General features: G+C 41.3%; 1 long non-coding RNA gene across 3 annotated transcripts in view; it reads left to right on the forward strand.

Moving 5' to 3' along the window:
* The first annotated feature begins 2,298 nt into the window (after positions 1–2,298).
* LOC121072875 overlaps positions 2,299–17,966 on the forward strand; it is a 42,446-nt gene continuing 26,778 nt past the window's right edge. Inside the window, exons 1-2 of one of the 3 annotated variants that reach the window (XR_005821421.1) lie at positions 2,299–2,493; positions 4,599–4,695. This is a non-coding gene — a long non-coding RNA (uncharacterized LOC121072875). The remainder of the gene's footprint in view (positions 2,494–4,598; positions 4,696–17,966) is intronic. The other 2 variants (XR_005821419.1, XR_005821420.1) reach the window with 2 other exon arrangements.

The following is a 17,966-nucleotide window of genomic DNA, read 5'->3' on the forward strand; positions in this document are numbered from 1 at the left end:
TTTTGCAAGTGCTTCGTAGCGTGTATCCTGGCTGCCTGATGCTGCACGCACAGCTGGGCTCTGCACTACTGGGCTGGGAAACGGCCCCTGAAGGACATTGTGCTGTTCTGTAGTGATTCGGACCAGTTTTATAGGCCTCTTAATGTTTTCTTTTTCTTTTTCTCAGCTATAATGTTTTTTGTTGTTTGTTGTTTTTTTGTTTGTTGGTTTGTTTGTTTTTAACTGATGCAAAAGGCTTGCTTGGGGAACAAACTTTTGGGAGCACGTCTTTGTGAGATATGCACTCAATGTGGTTCCCTTGCCATCACAGAGATTCACAGTTACAGCTTTCTTTTTCTTTTGGAAATTATGTTTTATTTTGTTTTTAAAGTACATCACAAAAATGATGTATTTGACATGGCTTTTCAGGAAACAGTCCAGCTCTGTCCATGTTTTGGGTAGGGCTCATCTCAACAGCTGAATTATGCTCATTGTTGAGGCTGAGATAAAATGCTTGGGATTACCTCTGCCCTCTAAATGTCTTGTTCCTGCAGTTTAATATATCTTCATGACGGGCAGTGTCACAGAGGCTGAAATCTCAGACTTTCCTGGTGCCTCACTGAGGTTGACAGGCTGCTAAAGGATACCTGTACGTGGCCTTCCAGAGGACAACCACAACCTTACTTGCAGACAACACTTGCAGCCTCTTGCCTTTCAGGGTCATTATTTTCTATCAAGGCAGAAGCAGCTTCTCATTTTAAAACAAATATTGTCCTTGAAAGCATAGCATTACCACTGATAAAATGATGCTTCATTGACTTATCTCCATACGCATATGTCAGCAATGGCTGTGGATAAATTACATACATCAAAGACTTCTAATGACCATACTTTGAGTAAAATTAGCTTCCTGTGTTAGCATCGTTAATTAAGCTCAACACTACCCTTCCACATATGTTGCTTTCCCTAATAGCCTGTGCTATCTGAGTACAAATTATTGCCCGTCTGTTCAGGTTCAGTTTTGATACATGGGGTATGGCAACGTGATGCAGTTTGCATTTACTTATTTTAGGTGAGATGCTGAGTTGGATGTATCTTAAGTAAACACTGAAATATCAGGGAAATTAAAGTTCAGTTCGATTCACTGGATGAGAAAACAGGCATTACCTACACATTTCACTGGTTCTCACATATTATGCAGGCCACAATGAAGGGGTATTTCTGTGTCTATTTCCTTGGTAATAGCAGTGGGATTAAAAAAAAAAAGAAAAAAAAAAGAGTTTGCTAAAGTAAAATTTTCTATTACAAATATCATACATCACACCTCATTATTTCTTCCTCACTTAGAGCCTTGCTCTCTAGTCTTAAGCAATCTCAAGCACTTACATTGTAATTTTTTTTTTAATTTTCTTCATACTCTTAGCAAAATTGGCCCTAAAACCTGCCATTGTAACCTTCTAAGCAACGTGAGAAGGCCCTGTGTCACTGCTCCAGTTGTCCTTCATCCCCACATCCCCACCTCGTTCCTCTCCTGACAGCACCTCCAGGCAGTGGCTCAGACAGCTGTTCTGAACTTTGCCTTTATGTCAACTGGAAGTGTTCTTATAATAAATATTGCTCTATACGCATTGCTGACCACATTCCCAAAGCTGCTTCCAAAACTGTATGGCTAGAATGCAATAAGAGCTATTGGTTAGAAAGAAAAAAAGGAAGCAAATTAAAAAGTGAGTGGAAATTGGCAGACATCAGCAACAAACCAAATTCTGAGCAAATTAAAGCAGAGTGGCACAAAGTATTTATAGAAACAAAGGCATTCCCGATCCTTTTAGAGCAAGAACCTGCACAAATTGTTATGCAACATCCACCCTGGCAAAGATTTATACTTAAAGAAATTGAGCTGTAAAGTCAAATTTATGTGAACTCTATCCATATCTTTTTAACACATACATGTGCTGCAGGCTTAAAGAGGACCTGCTGGATCACTAGTTCAAATATAGATGTATATTAACATCTCCTCCAAGCTGGACCTGTACACCTCAGTTGCTCTCACAAACATTTATTGCATTATTTAATTTTATTTTTTAGGTTTCTGTAACTAGTTGGACGCTGGAGTAAATGTTAAAAACCCAAAACTCCATAATGAGGTGAATTAGGATTCACCTAATTATACATAAATGTATGCCCTAACCATAGGGCCAGCTGTGATTCATTCTGATTTGTTTTTCTGCCTAACCTGTGCTATCTAACCAACAATTATATGAGCCTTTTACCACCTGCTAGGAGAACAGCTCTAATTCCCTTTCCACCACTAAATCTGACTTTGTCAATCAAGAAATAAGAGGTGCTAAATAGGGACCTGTGGTCCCTGCTTCTCAATGAAGTCTTCGTTCAGAGCAACGTTGGCTGTGGTAGGCTGTTCAGGTCTCTGTGAAACATTTTTGTAACCAAACCAGCTTATTTTAGGCTGTAATATTGTGAGACTCTCACTGCAAAAGCTGGAAGTCTTCGGTAAAGGTAACTAAATGTTTCTCGTATTTGCATCTTACTTCTTCTTAGTGTGAAAAGCTTTTATCAGAGTAGTAAGAAAAACAATAGCTAAGTGAATCAAGCCACTTTTCTGAACACCCAAGGTGTATTTGTTGGTACAGGACAATTAAGTGTTATACTTGTTTTAACCTTCCAACCATGACCAACTCTGTAAAAGAGATAAATTTTTGCTAGTTTGCTCTTTTATAGTGAATTAATTACTTCTGTCATGATCTCGGCTTTAGGAATCATGTGGTTGCGTTTTTTTCTGTGTTTTCATTTTTATATTTAAAAAAATCCTAGGCTTATAAGTAAAAGTTGCTATGAGGAATAGGGAAAAAAAAATGCTATGAGCTTCTTATTGAAACCTCTGACTGTCTAGAAGTTAATCTTTTGACTTATCAAGCCTTTTGGATTAGAAAGCCTGTAAAGGCACTTCTAAAAATATGTTCCTTTGACTCTTGGGTCTCCGTATGTTTTTCTGTCTACTCTTGTTGTGACCCGTCGTCCTGAAGTGAAAACTCAATGTTGTTAGATGGGCACTTCCTCAGTGCCCATCCTGTTTTAAGGAGGTCTAAGGTGTGTTATTCTCTCAAGTGTAAGAATTTGACTTTTTATGAATGCTTCAAAATGTTTTACGTGTTGATTGTTTTAGATGTAATTACAGAACTTCCTAGCTTCATTTCCTGACTAATTTAGAGAAAAAAAAAAAAAGAGAAAATAGTATCAACTTGAAAGAGCATCAAAAAATTACTCTTCTTATGCAGCACTTGAATTTTCACAAAATTTGAATGAAATCAGATAATATGTATTTCTGGGGTCTTGTCTGGATAATTGTTTCTATCTTGCCATTGGCTTGGCTTTAATAGTTATAAAGCTTGTGTTATAGAGAACTGAGATTTGAAAGTGGCTTCTGCATCACAACTGGATCAAGATACATTGTCTGGATCCAAGTCTGAGGTCTGCTATAATGTAAAGATCTCTAATTTGATCGAAACCCTGTGTAGCTTCCCTTGCCCTTTGCAATGGAAGGATCAGGATTCCCCATTAATCACCAGAATATGGCCTTCTGACGTGTTCCTCAGTGTGCATGCCATCAGGACAAGTTGTCTTCTGCCTTTTTGAGCTCCTGCCACACAGATATTTACTGATATGTTTCAGTTGTAACCAGAGGCCACAGTTCTGGCACAAACAGTGAGGCATTGTTTATGGCTGGTGGAGAACTGAATAGCTTTCCATACTTAACATATAATGTTTGTATAAAGCACGCACAGCTTGCGGATAGTTGTACTGTCACCCCAGCATCCTCCTGAGCATCCTCACCCCCTCAGAAATGAGAAAATGGCCACGTAGGTTTTGTCTGAAGCAAAAGCAGGTGGGTATGCGGTGCAGCCCTTCCAGCCTGCATGTGGCCTCCTCTTGTAAGAGGATTATGTGCCAGAAGATGAGTGCAAGGACGTCTTTGTAAGATTTGAACACCTTTATGACAAAGGCACAGTGATAAAATGTTAAATATTTATGTTCCTCCAATACCCTGTGGCTTTTGTTGTATGCTTTATGGTTCTAACGTTGCTTATGAAGTGCCTAGAATGTTATGGTAGCTCAGGGCCCTAAAAATTAATTTCCTATGTTTTATTTATTACCATAAAGCCCTTTTTGCAGTCCTTCTGTAGCTGTCTCCAGAAGGAAGTTGAAATATGTTCTTTTCCAGTTCTTAGCTCAGGAGTTTACAGCTGGAAAACTGACGGGACGCTGGGAAGCAGCCCACGTGTCTCCCAGCGATGCACACAGGCCGTGAGCCTCTGACTTGATTTCAGGCTCTGACATTGCTCCCACTGCATAGGGGCTACTTAATTTGTTCTCAGGGCTTGTAATGTATTTTAATAATGCTGCAGCCTACCCCTGAGTAATTCTGTACTGCGGTTTTCCACTGCCCTAGGAATAAATCAAAATTGTATTCTTTCCCTGAAAAAGTACTTCTGGGAGGCAGGATCTGAGCAGTGTGTGTATGGAATAGTCAAATAATGTATAATATAGCACCCATTGGACAATTGGAAACTGGCTATAAAGCGTTGAACTCCTTTAATTTCCAGTGACTGCAAGGAAGCTGATCTATCACTCGACTGCTTGTGGGAGTGAACTGATGTGAAAAGATTGCTCTGCCGCTTTGAAAGACAGTGCTAAAAGCTGGTTTGGTAAAGGAGATGAAAACTTTCTAATGCTCAATCTGTACGTAGCTTCCACCAAACTTCTTTCCATTGATCAGTCACGACTGGCCAGTGCTACTGTTTGCCCAAACAAAACTGAACAACATTGCTTCTGTGCTGTTTATGGGTTGAAGACCTATTTCAGAAAGAGCTAAAATTGTAAGAAAAATAGTAAATATTCTGATAGCTGCACACAACAATACCTGTTTGAGTAGGCTTGCACAGCATCTACAAGGTTTTAATTTTGAGACCAGCGTTGTTACATGCAAAATAGTGGAGTCCTTGGTTTGGATAGCTTCTCTCTGGACTGGTTGAATTATCTTTGTTTATTCTAGAAATCCTGTCTTCATAGTATGCTCACAACTGCAGTCAGGTGTATATACCAATACCTAACTCCTACCAGTAGTCCTAACGTCAACTTTCTGTTTTTCATAAACTTTATGAAAATGAGCAAAAATACTTGTGAACAAAAGTAAAATACAGGGAATAATTGGAAATTTTCCTTGTTTTCTTAACTGATATTAGAAATTGGAGCATAGAACATCCAATTCTGCTGCTGTGGGGCCCTCTTGAAGGATAAAATCTTTCTGGGGATGCCAAACCATGTGGAGGTGCAGATGAGCTGCAGTTACACCCACTGGACAATGTTGTTACTTCAGCATTAACCATTCAGGGAGAACATAAGATATGATAACCATATTTAAAAAAAAAATTTCGAATTTCATTTATCTCTCTCTCTATAATAATTCTGTGCTGATATGAAATGTCCTAATTCTCCATTTAAATGGGTTAGATATTTTTGTTGTGTAGAGAGGAAAGTGTCCTCATAACTGGATCACTTTAGCAGTGCTTTGTAAGCTGAAACATGGCCTGTGTTCTCTGGTATATATATTGAGAGTTTGCAAGCCAGGAAGCACTGGGGCAGGATCTGTTGCTCCTCTCTTCTCTGTCCCTGCCCCAAGTGGATGTGCCCTTTGTTACAGTCCAAAAAACCTCTGACTTTGAAGACTTGCCTTCAGTGTTAGTGGTGATGCTCAAAGCACCTCTAAGAAGCAAGGTAATTACAAAAAAAAAAGTCTTTCCCAGTGCTTCATCTTGTTCTTGGGTTGCTCTTTAAACTTGAGCAAGCTTTTAAGGACTGTTCAGTGAGGCAGCTGAAAGCACCTCATGTTTCAGATTTTAAAGAAGGCATTTGTGAGTCATCTTAGGCCACGTCTATGCCTCAGTTATTTCAACTATAAACTCTGAGCAAATGCCTACTTACTGTCACTGTGAAAGCAATATGTCAAGGTAGACATTGTCACAAACTTCAGAGAATAAAAGAGAATCTTATTAAGAGACAGTGTACCATCCATTGCAGAGCCTCTAGTAAGGTCCAGGTTCTCTTAAAAATATCATATAGCTGGAAAATTTCAGGTAAAATCTTGACAGCTTGTCTTGCTGCATGGCTCTCCAGAATGATTTAAAGCCTGAAATCTGTCTTGTCTAGTGTACACCAGTGTTTGATTAAAAATGTCCTACAGCACTATTTCGTGACTATTATTGGTCGTGCCGTGTAAACAGTTCTTTGTTTTTCCCTCTTGTCAAAATAAGATGCCATGATTAAATTTTATTTCTGTCAATTTAACAAAATACTGACACTTCTTATAGTTCAAAACAAAAAGGCTAACAAAAGGCCCTTTGGGTAGCCCATATCCTCCCTGAAAGACCATCAAGAGGCAAACTTAACATGCAAAAAGCTACTTAAGCCCTCTACTTTAGTTTCACTCTGCAAGTGTCTGGCTGTGGATAGCCATGTCCATGTGGCACGCTGTGTCTTAGATCGCTACTTCCTTCATGTCAGCACTACTTGCATTGATTTATCTCCTGTCCTTTAGCTTCTGCACTTTGTAAATCAATTTTAAGTTTGATTAACTTCATGGTGCCTTTGTGGCTGGAGCATGATGGCCAGATATCGTCCTGCCTTGGGAAGTGAGGAGGAAGATGGCAAAGCAAACCTATGTGGAAATCGGTCGCTTTTATAGCACTGCAGCAGGTACTGGTTTGGTCTGGGTTGGGGAAGGCAGAAACATTCCCATGTTTCAGGGGAGAAATTTTCCCCTGAAAATCTGATTTCAAGGGAGACTTCTATTTTGGACAAGTTTTGTCAGTGTATAGTGGCTAGCTGGTTATGTCAGAAAGCTGGTGCAAGGACCTGTAACCGTTTTGTATATGGTGCTCCTGTCATGACAAAGCAAGTACACATTTTACCATTTAAAATATTATGAAGGTATTTTTCTGAGGAAGATATTTTTTGTAAACATTTAGACATATTTTTTCCATCTTTTTTCCTTGTTCTGACAACCATCAACACACCTGTCTTGCCTCCCTGCACAACATCTGAAAGGGCTTCAGACTATTTTTGTCAGTAAAGTTCAAAATAATGTTGTGCTACCTTTTTACCTTCGGCTGAGGCATCAAAATACAGAAAGGTTACAAATGGCGAAGTAGCTCATAGTGCTGTGCCCTACGCTGAAATATTATTGTGCCTTTTCGGCTTCTGTGTTCCTGATTTCCAGTGGGGGAAAAAATAAGTGTTGGCTTAGGGTAAGCACTTGTGAGAGGGAGAATTTGATTTGCTTGGCTTTATTTCAGCCCAGGCATGTTTTAAGTCAGATGGCATCAAACACAAACATTTGGCCAAGTGAACTGATCTTAAAGCCCAAGCAGGTAGTACAGCCCTAAAATGCAAAACTGCTCTTTTTTACTGTGCTCAGTCTTGCTTTGGGTTCAAGATGCTGAACCACATCAGCCTACCAGGTGCTGTGTGATGGCTGGTAAAACAGGAAATTGGGATAAAACAGGAAACTTACAGCAGGTGGGAGCAGTGTGCTTCATAGAGAGAAGGTGAGGGAAGGGAAGGTCTCCAGTACTGAGTGCCCTGGGAGCTGTCCTCTGTGCTTCAGTGTGGAGCTCAACAGGAGGCTCTGAGGAAAGCTTCCTCCTGACTCCTCCTCAGAACTGGCTCCCCCATCCCCAGTGCAACAGGCAGCTCTGTTTTCATTCAGTGCATAGTCACAGTATACTATGTAACTTGGGTATGAAAATAGCAATTGTTTGAAATCCTTGAGTGCTACAATCCAGCTATCAGTTACCGTGTTCTTGGACTGAGGTCTACCTGTTGGATTTCCCCGACTGTGACTCTACCTGTTGTTGAGATGCACTAGGAAAGAGGTATTAAAAGCCTCTGAAATGCCTCTGACAAGGCACTGAAAAAAAAATTGAGGGTATGGGTACCCCAGGGCAGTATGCTGCGTACACTGATTCATGTCCTGCTTGAACCCCATCTCCACCCTGATGTCCTTCCCTCAGCAGTAGGTATTTTGAGTGTTTTCTTCTTGTCCCATGTGTATGTTCATGCTCTGCTTTCAGAACCCAGGCTGCTTGTACACCAGTGATCCTTCACTGCAAGCACAGGATGCTGATCCTGACATTTGGGTGTTCATCTCGGCCCCTCAGCAGACCCAGGCGGACGTTCTCCCTCCCCACATGTGGTTTTGTGATCGCTCACTGCAGGTCCTGCCATGTGTTTGCCAGGAGTCACTCGATGCTTGAAACTATTGAGAGCATGTGTACAGCCAAGGTGAAAGAGCTGGGCAGTGGTGATAAATGGCTGTCATAAAAGAGCTACTTAACTTACCTCTACTCAGAGACTTCCCCTGCCTTCTGGTTTTCCAGTTTCCTTAGAAACTAGGAGACTTGGGGATTTGGGCAGTGATTAGGAAAAAATACAGTATTTCTCTGATTGGAAGGCATTGATATTGAGTTCAGGACCTTACTTCACTCTGTCAAAAAACATTACAAGGCTCAGAAATCATTTGTTTGATCTTTTAATTCTGATGTTTAAGTGAGTTTTAGAGAGGGTGAAGATAATTTCTAGATTGGTAAAGCAGCAAATCTGTTTTGGGGATCTGGAAAGTCATGTTTAAAACAGATTTCTCTTACAGATGGTGGTATGAGATTTCTTTTATTTCCATTTTGGAAACGTTGCTATGATTAGTTCTATAAAGCTTCCACTCCAGCGTAATTCTCTCAGCACAGAACTTGGATTTTTCCATGTCCTCAGAGCTTATTTACTTTGACAGGTGCAGAGCTGAGAACAAGTAGCAGTCTGCACGTGCCCATGAATTATGACAGCAGCTTCCTTTCCATCTCATGTAAGGAAGAAAAAGGTGGAAAAAAGCTATTCTTGACAATCCTACAGATTAGAATTAGTGAAAACCAGAGTGAATGAGAATAAGAAAAACGTTTAAATGACTCAAAGTTTTAAACACTTTCATCCAAATTCACTATATATTTCCATTTTCTTATAAAAAGATCTGCCACCTTATATAAATGTGATAACTTTATATGCTGATTTCTCAGAAGTGCTATAATTTATCTTGTGCTGTCAGCTATAATAATGTTCTTTGAAAGGAGCCCAGTGCTAACAGGGTATAGTTCTGGGCTGGCGTTTCCAGCACTACCTGTCCAGAAAGCCTGGAAGCATGGGCAGGCAGCATGGCAGGGATTTCACAGCCCAGGGGTGCCAAAATCCATCTTCTTTCCCCCAAGACTCAAACCTCCACAACAGTGATATATGGGAAAATAAACACATTACATGCTTAAGCATGGCAAAAGCAAGGACTGGGGACAATGCAAGATGCCTTTTAGCAGTATAAATAAAATTACTGAATTGCTACGGAGTGTTTCCAGGCCAGCAGCAGGTCACTTGTTTGTTCTCTCAGCCTGGATAAAATGTCCAAGATGCTGTTGGAGTGATATGATTGCTATGCTGGTGGCACAGCTCCACAGCTGCCTGTGCACATCACTGCAGCACCATTCCAACAACCCCAGAGATTAGTAACGCTCCAAACTGCATCCCCACGGGGGGCACCACGTCTGGAACTGGCTCCAGTGGCAGGAGGGTACCTAACTACAGGGGAAAAGGTGAAGTTTATGGGTCTGAGATCAACTGGAAATGAATGGCACAGATGCTGGGGAGTGGGGTGATGCCCATGGCCCAGCTCCTTCTCCATGGCAGCAATTTCATGCTACACTAAAAATGGTATTTTGTTAAAGAAGTCTGGGGGAGGCTGAGAGCTGTCATTTATGTATCTAAAGTTTTAGATGTTTGATTTTCTAACTGTATAAGTAGATACTTCTTTTAGATGATGATACTAAGAGAATTGACTTTTTTTCTTGGGGTGGTGTAGATGTCTGCAACTTACCTGAGAGTTTGAGGCAGGAGGGGCTGAACAAGAAGAGCAGACCTTGTTCTTGTAGAGATGCTCCTTGCATGTTGGTATAACCCCCTGCAGCTGGGTTTGTCCTGAAAACTCAGTGTGTGTGGTGCTCTGTTACCACTTTGTCATGTTTGGAATGGTCTTTGCTGCATCTCTTAGTCTAATCAGAGGTTTGGATTAGACTTATTTTTTTATGAAATATATTCTTTAAAAAAATATGTTGGTTGAGACTTGTGCACCTTTTTAGGGAAGAAACAGTTGTTGCTGCCCTTGTGGGCAAAAGGAGCTGCTCCAGAGGAAGCATCATTGTTCAGCCCCTTGCTGTGTGCCTGTTCAATTATCTGTCATTTAACAAGGAGAGTAGTCTTTCAGATCTGAAGTCATATAATCATTGCAGAAATCTGTGGGGAGAAACTAAATACCTTGGGAATAGTTGCTGTTGGCCTCCCGCATGGTTTAAAGTGCTGAGGAGTGTCTGAGAAAGGTGTCAGCATGAAGATTAAGGGGAAATTTCCTGAGGCGAAATACTTGTGGGTCTTAAAATGTTTTCTTTTCTCTCAGAAAGCACACTTGTCCAAATGTTTCCCACATGGGCTGAAATATGAGTTTCTATACTGACAGCATAATTTTATACCTGGCACCAGAGGGTAAAACGCATGTTAGAAGTGGGGAGGAAAGAAGCTAACCTGGGAGCCTGGTGCCCTGTAAATCCTTAGGTTTTAGCCCAGGAAGACTTCTGACTTTCTGCTCCAGTGGGCACTATTTTAAGAACCTCTAGTTGTTTTTCCTGTTTCTTTTTCTTTTTTTTTTGAAATACTGTTGTATCTATTTCAGTTTGCACTGTTATTTCTTTGTCACTATGGTAACACCAAAACAGAGGTGCCAGTCTCAGAAAAAGGGAGAAGTTATCAGCTACACTGCTACAGCAATGTAGCTCTTATCATTTTAACTGCCATTTGGACATCCTTCAAGGAGAGGGTACAACCCCTGTCCACAAAGCCAAAGAGAAGAATGCTGTCTAAGGAGATGCTGTGGATAAAATTTTATCTCTAAGCAAAGTGGATCTGTGCTGCCATCCCCTCCTCCACCCTGGGGACCTGAGATCCTCCTGGTCCTTGCAGTTAGTATCTGGTGGCTGCGTTGGTGGAGCAATGCCCAGAAGGACCTCTGCCTGATAACTTCTACCAACATGAGCTGTGGTAACCCCTCACTTGCACATTTTTACTGTGGTCCTGAGCTCTCCCCTGCTTCAGGAAAAAAAGGACTATTTTCCTTCTCAACTTCAAGCTGAACATCTGCACCCACTCCTTCCAAATACAACTTTATTCCTGGTTTCTACAAGTTTCATACTTTGGTATCCTCTTGTACCTGAGTGCAAACAAGCCCCTGGGCTGGCAGGATGGATTGCCTGACTTGGATTGAGCTTTGCCTCCCTGGCCCCAAGCAGTGTGTCTGAATCCTTACTAAGACACAGCCTTCTCCAGCCTTGTTGGTGTTTTTTTCCATGCTGGACTCCAAAATTTTTTTTAAATTTCTTAGCTGCCTAAAGAATTGCATTTCTTCAGTTCCAGAATCTATTTTTCTTGTGAAACATTGGAGTTAATAACTTGCTAGCAGAGAATAAGTATGACCAGCATGGAGGTCGAAGACTGGATCTCTGGCCTCCCAGCACATGCAGGAGGGAAGCTGCACACTGTGCTGTTACTATAAAAAGTCTTTTACAATCTCTTCAGTTTTGTAGCACAAATGTCTTGACATTTTGTATCTGACTGAACAGCAATTCCTTTTGGCCTATGGCTGCACTCAAATTCTTATCTGGAAGGACTGTACGTCGTGCGATAGGAAGCTTCACAGGAGACTGGGATGGAATAGACTTCAGCTTTAGTCCTGTTTGCCTCCAGTGCTACAGCCCAGGAGTCAGGGTTGTGCTGTTCAGGCATGCGATTACGTTGTGATTCTTGCAACTGAGAGCTGCTGCACACCTGGTTTTGTAATTTAGTATTAAAAAAAATTGGTTTGCAAATGAAACAAAACTGGAAATGGAATGGTAGTGGCATCCTTTCTTTCCCTGGTCATTTTCCTAACTAATTAATCCTTTGCCAGGTTAAATTAACACTTCTTTGGGTTTAAGGGTATTAGTAGCCCAGTAATTAGTACCTTACTAGGGTCACAGGAGGTCAGAGGAACAACCTTATCTGTTTAGAAAGCTCCTGTTTATATACTATTTCTTCATGCAGCTGAGCTCACGTGTTCTCCATGTCTTGCTCTTCTGCAACCATTTTTTGTTTGCTCCCATTTTCTAATATTAGCAGCAGAAATGGAATGATAGAACAGAAAACACTTTTTCCTGCAATAGTTGTAACTTTTTAGTTGTGAGGGAGACAGCTGGATGTGTATTTGACTTGGGAAATGATTTATGATTAAAGTAGGGAAAAGGATGATGGCTAAATCTGAAAGGCAGTGAGTGAGGAGGTTGGATGCTTGCTAGGTTACTCTAGACTCAGTTCAAAGTCATGCTGTCTCCCAGACCTTATTGCCTATTCTTATTAAACTGATCATAAACTACTCACCATCTCCTAATCTGCTCAGTCTTTTTTGTTGAGACACCATTAACCAAATGCCAGCGAGTCTTGTTCATTTTATGTTGCTCTCTACAGAGAAATAAAATGTTAATCTTCATCAGTTTCCGAGCAATACCAACCTGTGCTGCCTCTTGCTAGGTTTGTGATCCTTAAGGGCTGGACTTATGATCTCTTCTCTGCTCTAAACCACTCATGTGTAATCTCTGCAGGTTTTTGCTGCAGTTTTTATGTATGTCAAGCACTGTGTCTCAAAATAAATACTTTGGGAGGGCTTCAGAAATGTATTGGCATCCTTTATCCTTTATGGTTATGGGTTTTTGGACCACCAATTCCCCACACCACCCAACATTTTGTATATCACTTCATGTACATGCATTCAGTACAGCTACTTCTAACTACAAAATATTGTACCTTAAATTAACGCAGTTGGAAAGATTTAGGCCACAGGGCTATGGTTTCCTGCCTTTCTGAAGGGCTTCTAGTGGGGCCATTTTTTCTCTTAAAAACTTCTCCAGAAGCATCCTGTTTCTAATGACTGATATTTATCTTTCAATCACTGAAATTCACTAACAGCTCTTGGAAGACTTTCATTCATGTTTTTTTTTTTCCATTGGACAAATGGCAAATTTTAATCAGCAGCAGTAGATATCTAACTGGCAAGACAGAAGCACTAACCAAGTCCATACTGCACTGCTCAGTAAAGACAATGTCTTTATTGCAGTCAAACTGCAAAATGCAGTCTTTCCTGAAGTTCAGGGGCTGGAGAGGACAGCAAAACAAGGCCATAAAATTGCTGCATCAAATTTTATTTCCTAACCGCAGGCACCTTGCATGGTTTCCACACAGCATAAAACTCTCTGGATTTAAGATGAGACATTTGTGTACTTGGATTAAGTCATTTGAATCTGCTTGTTGGGAGCAGTATTTGCAAACCAAGATCTCCTGAGTAATACACTGGTTTGTCGAGCCATTTTTATTAATGAAGTTTTTGTTTGTGGAGATTTGGCTTCAATTCCAAGAAAGAATATTAAGTACAGAAAATCAAATTATTGTATTAACTGCACAAAGGTCAAAGCCTGGGGCTGGATAATAGATAACTAACAAATTACCTTTACAGTAATAGATATTTGTGTATGTCCAAGATGTGGTACTTGCACCTATTTGTGAGTTGAGAGCTTTTTGAACTCTAAAAAGCAAGCATTAGCAGAGCTGAACTCTGCAGTCTAGGTGTTGGGCTTGGTTTTCTGATACGGCTCTGGGCAAGGACTTGAAGTCTGGTTTGCACATTCCTGCCAGTGACTGTTCAGAAGTCCCTGGTGGACACTGAAGCAGCGTACATTTAGATTTACAGTGGAGAAAATAAAGGCCACAGAAAAGTTCTTGGAAATAAGTTGAATAATGTAGCTGGCTGGATAACTGTGAATCAAGAATCAAAGAAAACCTTTAGTAAACCAGGAGTTGTCTGAGAGCAAGCAATTACTCAGTGCCTTGAATAGAAATATCCTAGAGAACAGAACGGGGTCTTCAGTAAAAATTACTTGAATCATTTCATAATTTTGTCTTTCTCCCATTCTCTCACAAAGAAACTTGAGGCATAATATATAAACGCCATGCTGGCCTGTGCATGGAGCAAGCACTGGCTGCACATACCGAGTGTGCTTGGTCGTTCATGGAGCCACCCTCCCTGGGCAGGCTGCAGATGTGCATCCTCACACCAACTGAGGCAACACCAGGGCTGAAGCTCTCACAGATCTGCAGGACTTGCAGAGAAGGCTTGTTTCTCCATCTGATCATGATTTATCACAGGCTTTTTTGGTTTGAGACTGACTGGGTAGTGTTGGATAGCGTAGCAAGAAAGACTTTAAAGAAAAGTATAGACTGTAGGCTAATGAAACTTCAAATCCTTGTTACAGCCTCTGGCAGTGCATAGTTAAAATACTTAATCCATTCTTTGCAAGCAGTGCTCTGCTGGGCAGCACTTACTGCAGTGATCCTCAAGCCTTGACCTTATGGCATTCCTCCATGCTTTTGCTCCCTTTTATAATTTCATGTGCTCTTTCACCTCTTCCCTAGACCTCAGCGACCTTTATGATCTCTTTATTCTTTGTTTCATGTCGTATCTATTGCATTCACCAGAGATTCCTGCAGGCAGAGAAGAACAATGCTTTAAACCCCATTGTTTGAGTTCCTTGGGATCTACTTGAATCATATGTCAATTGGTAAATTTTCTAGTAATTTCTAGACATGTTATATTTTTAGGCTGTCTTTATAAAACTCAATCACAGCTACTCTGCAAATGTCCTGAATGTACCAGGGCGCTCATCCAAGCAGTACTGCCTCATTGCACTGCCCCAAAATAGTCCTGCTCTCTGAAGAGCTCCTCTGTAGTAGACTGCAGCTCTAGTGTCAATGCAGGAGCCTGCTATCCCCTTAAAGGTATCTGGATGTATTCCAGAGGTGTTTCATCTCTCTGGGGTTTCTGGCCAATATGCCTAAGATATTTAGTGAGGCATTTCTCTAAATGCACCAGTGTTGTCTTCTAAAATCCTGATGTTGGATGTGAACCATTGGGGTTTTGCTCTTCATTTCAGGTAATAACTGAGCCGTTGATTTCTGTTTGTGATGTTTATCTGGCATGGAGATGCCAGCGGGAGGAGGGATGTTCAACTTGGTTTCCTTCAAGTGGAGGAGGACAGCTCTGGGTCTGAAGACCCAACCCCAGGTTTCTGGGAAACTTCACAACCGGAGGTGGATGAACAGCAGCTCTCAGCACCACCTGGGCTGAACTGGCCTTCTCTGAGCTGCCACTTCTTGTGCGGATGCCAGCAGGCCTTCTCCCACCTCTGCCACACCACATCTGGCCTGGTTCATGCTCTCCTCCATTTTAACAACGATGCCGGGACTCAAAATTTCAGGATGGGGGTGCGGGTGTCAGACTCACTAGGTACACGGGAAATAAAACAGTAAGCAGTGTGACTGGCAACATAAAGATGTAAGACACACAAGCTTTGAGCTTGAAATGCCAGGAAAACTATACTTAATGATTTTTCATGAGTTTTACCCCATTTATTAGTTCACAGACTTGTTGGAAATGTTTGTGAATGCTTTCTGAGCTATAACACACAGTTCATGGTAACTTTGCCATACCCTGCCTTAAAAGACTAACTTTTAAAACGAGATCTGCTTTCAAATGGAGAGGCTCCTTCCATCTGATCATGTCTCAGCACCAAGCACCATTAGGTTCTGGGAGGTTTTTTTTACTGCTCAAAGGGAAAAGATCACTGCCCCATTCTGACACTGACAAATTGAGTCCTTTTATTTGCTAGACTTTCAAAATAAGGCTTGCCTGCCATTTCTATGAAGGAATGTACTGGCTTCAATATCTTCCTCTAAAAAGGATTTGGAGGAAGCAGCAGCCCCCAGGCACATTCCCTGCCATTGATCAGCGATGCACCTGACACCAGGGGAGGAGGCCCTGCCAGCTGCCCCTGGACATGAGTGCCAGTCTGTGCCACCTGGGCATGTTTAAGTGCATTCACAGATATGTCCCACGTTTATTGATATGTCTTGGTTTGTTGTGCGATGAGAATGAACTCATGAATGCTCTGAAAGTGTTTTTTCACAGCTGTAATTAAATCAGTTCCACTGCACCATCAGATCAGAGGGATCTTTTTCTTTCAACCTGGGGAAATAAAACCATCCTTGGGCTTCAAGCTGTTCTGCGGATGAGGATGAGTGCTCTTGGTCTTAATGAATGCTAACAAGCAGCTACAGCTGCTTGGAATTTGCAAGAGGAAAATCTCCCAGGATACATGACCAGATTCAGCCTTCAATTTCATTTGACAACAGTCGTCCGTATATGCAAAATACTTGCCTGTACAAAAGATGTCTCTTCCGAACAGCCGGACAACAGCATACGTGGGAATGTAGGTTTCTGCATCCTTGCAAGTGCGTGGGTGGCACTTGCTGGCTTCATAGAGACAATATGTTTCTTGAAATTATTGTGGACAGCCAGTGCAAGCAATTAAAATTCTGGTGTTTATTCTTGCAAGTCTATTCCAGGGAATGTTTCTTGGAATAAGTTGTAATGTCCTTTTGCCTCTACAAAGGATGAAGAGAAGTATCTACAGAAAAGGTCACTGACCTATTCACTGACTCCTTTTTTAAAATAAAATAAACCCCTACCCTGTTCAATTCCCTTTTATACCATAGTTTCTTTAACGTGCTGCACTCCTCTCTGATTAAAGGCTTGGATACTCTGACATATTGTAGCTTCCTACCAGCCTTACCTGTACTTGTCATGCTGGTCACTGATTAGCTGCCTAAAAGTATTTTCAACCTGGGTTTCATAAAGGTATCCCAGAATTAACCAGAAGCTATAGGTGCTTTTCAGTAACCCTTTTTCTTTGCTTTCAATAATGGAAGTTATTTCCAGATTAGAAATAGTCACCCTCAGGTATCCATTCACATCATTATGCTCCAGCCAGCTTGCAGAGCACTTTGACTTCTGTGGGCTTATTTCTTTCATTATCTCATATTAAAGCTAGAGGTGTTATTAAAATTAATATAACGTGCCATAGTTTTGATCTGCAGGGAGCACTGCAACAAGAGACTGCAAATCCCATTCAAAATTTAAGTGATGTGCCTATTTAAACTTTGTCTTGAATGGTACCCCTTTGTGGTGTTATTTCTATCTCTTCCATGAAAGTTTCATGTCCAGCAAGTTGTTGGAAGGACAAAACCTTGTTTTGAAGTCTAGGAGCTCTGGTCTCTTGAACATGTCTCAACGCATATTGCCAGGACTGAGGGAAGTGGAGCAAAGGGGGGTGGTGGAGGTGAGTAACCTCCAAGATGGTATCAGGGAGTAAAAGCCAGCGCTCTGAAATGGGGCCCTACTTATCTTCCCACAATCGGGACAGACAAATGAAGATGGATGAATATGAGCTGTCAATTTTCTCATCAGCCTCTACGGCTGTGTTGCAGGTAAGATGCCATGCCAGGAAAATGGCAACTTATGGTCTGAGCAACCTTTATAAATTAGAAACCGTTACTTGAGAAGTGTCTTTTGCTTAGCAGCTCAGACTTCCCCGATCTCTGCAGACACCAGCAGATTTATTCCTGTGAATACTTTACTGTGGTTTCTATTTTGTTTTCCCTTGGCTGGTGGAGGTTTGGTAGCAGCATCACGGCTAGCACATAACCTGTAGTCTATAGCATGATGCCGTTTCTTTAGCATCTTTTGCTGTTGTTTCCTCCCCAGAGACAGAATGTTAAATCTGATAAATGCAGGGGTTTGCTCGTAAAAGCTTGTCTCTTACTTACAGCTTGCTGGTAAAAACGTCCCCTTAAGATACTGGTATGAAGGCCGCAGTGCTGCTCGTCCTGGCAAGTGACATGTCCTCTGAGTG

Source organism: Cygnus olor, chromosome 7, assembly GCF_009769625.2.
Source record: "Cygnus olor isolate bCygOlo1 chromosome 7, bCygOlo1.pri.v2, whole genome shotgun sequence".
NCBI classification, from domain to species: Eukaryota; Metazoa; Chordata; class Aves; order Anseriformes; family Anatidae; genus Cygnus; species Cygnus olor.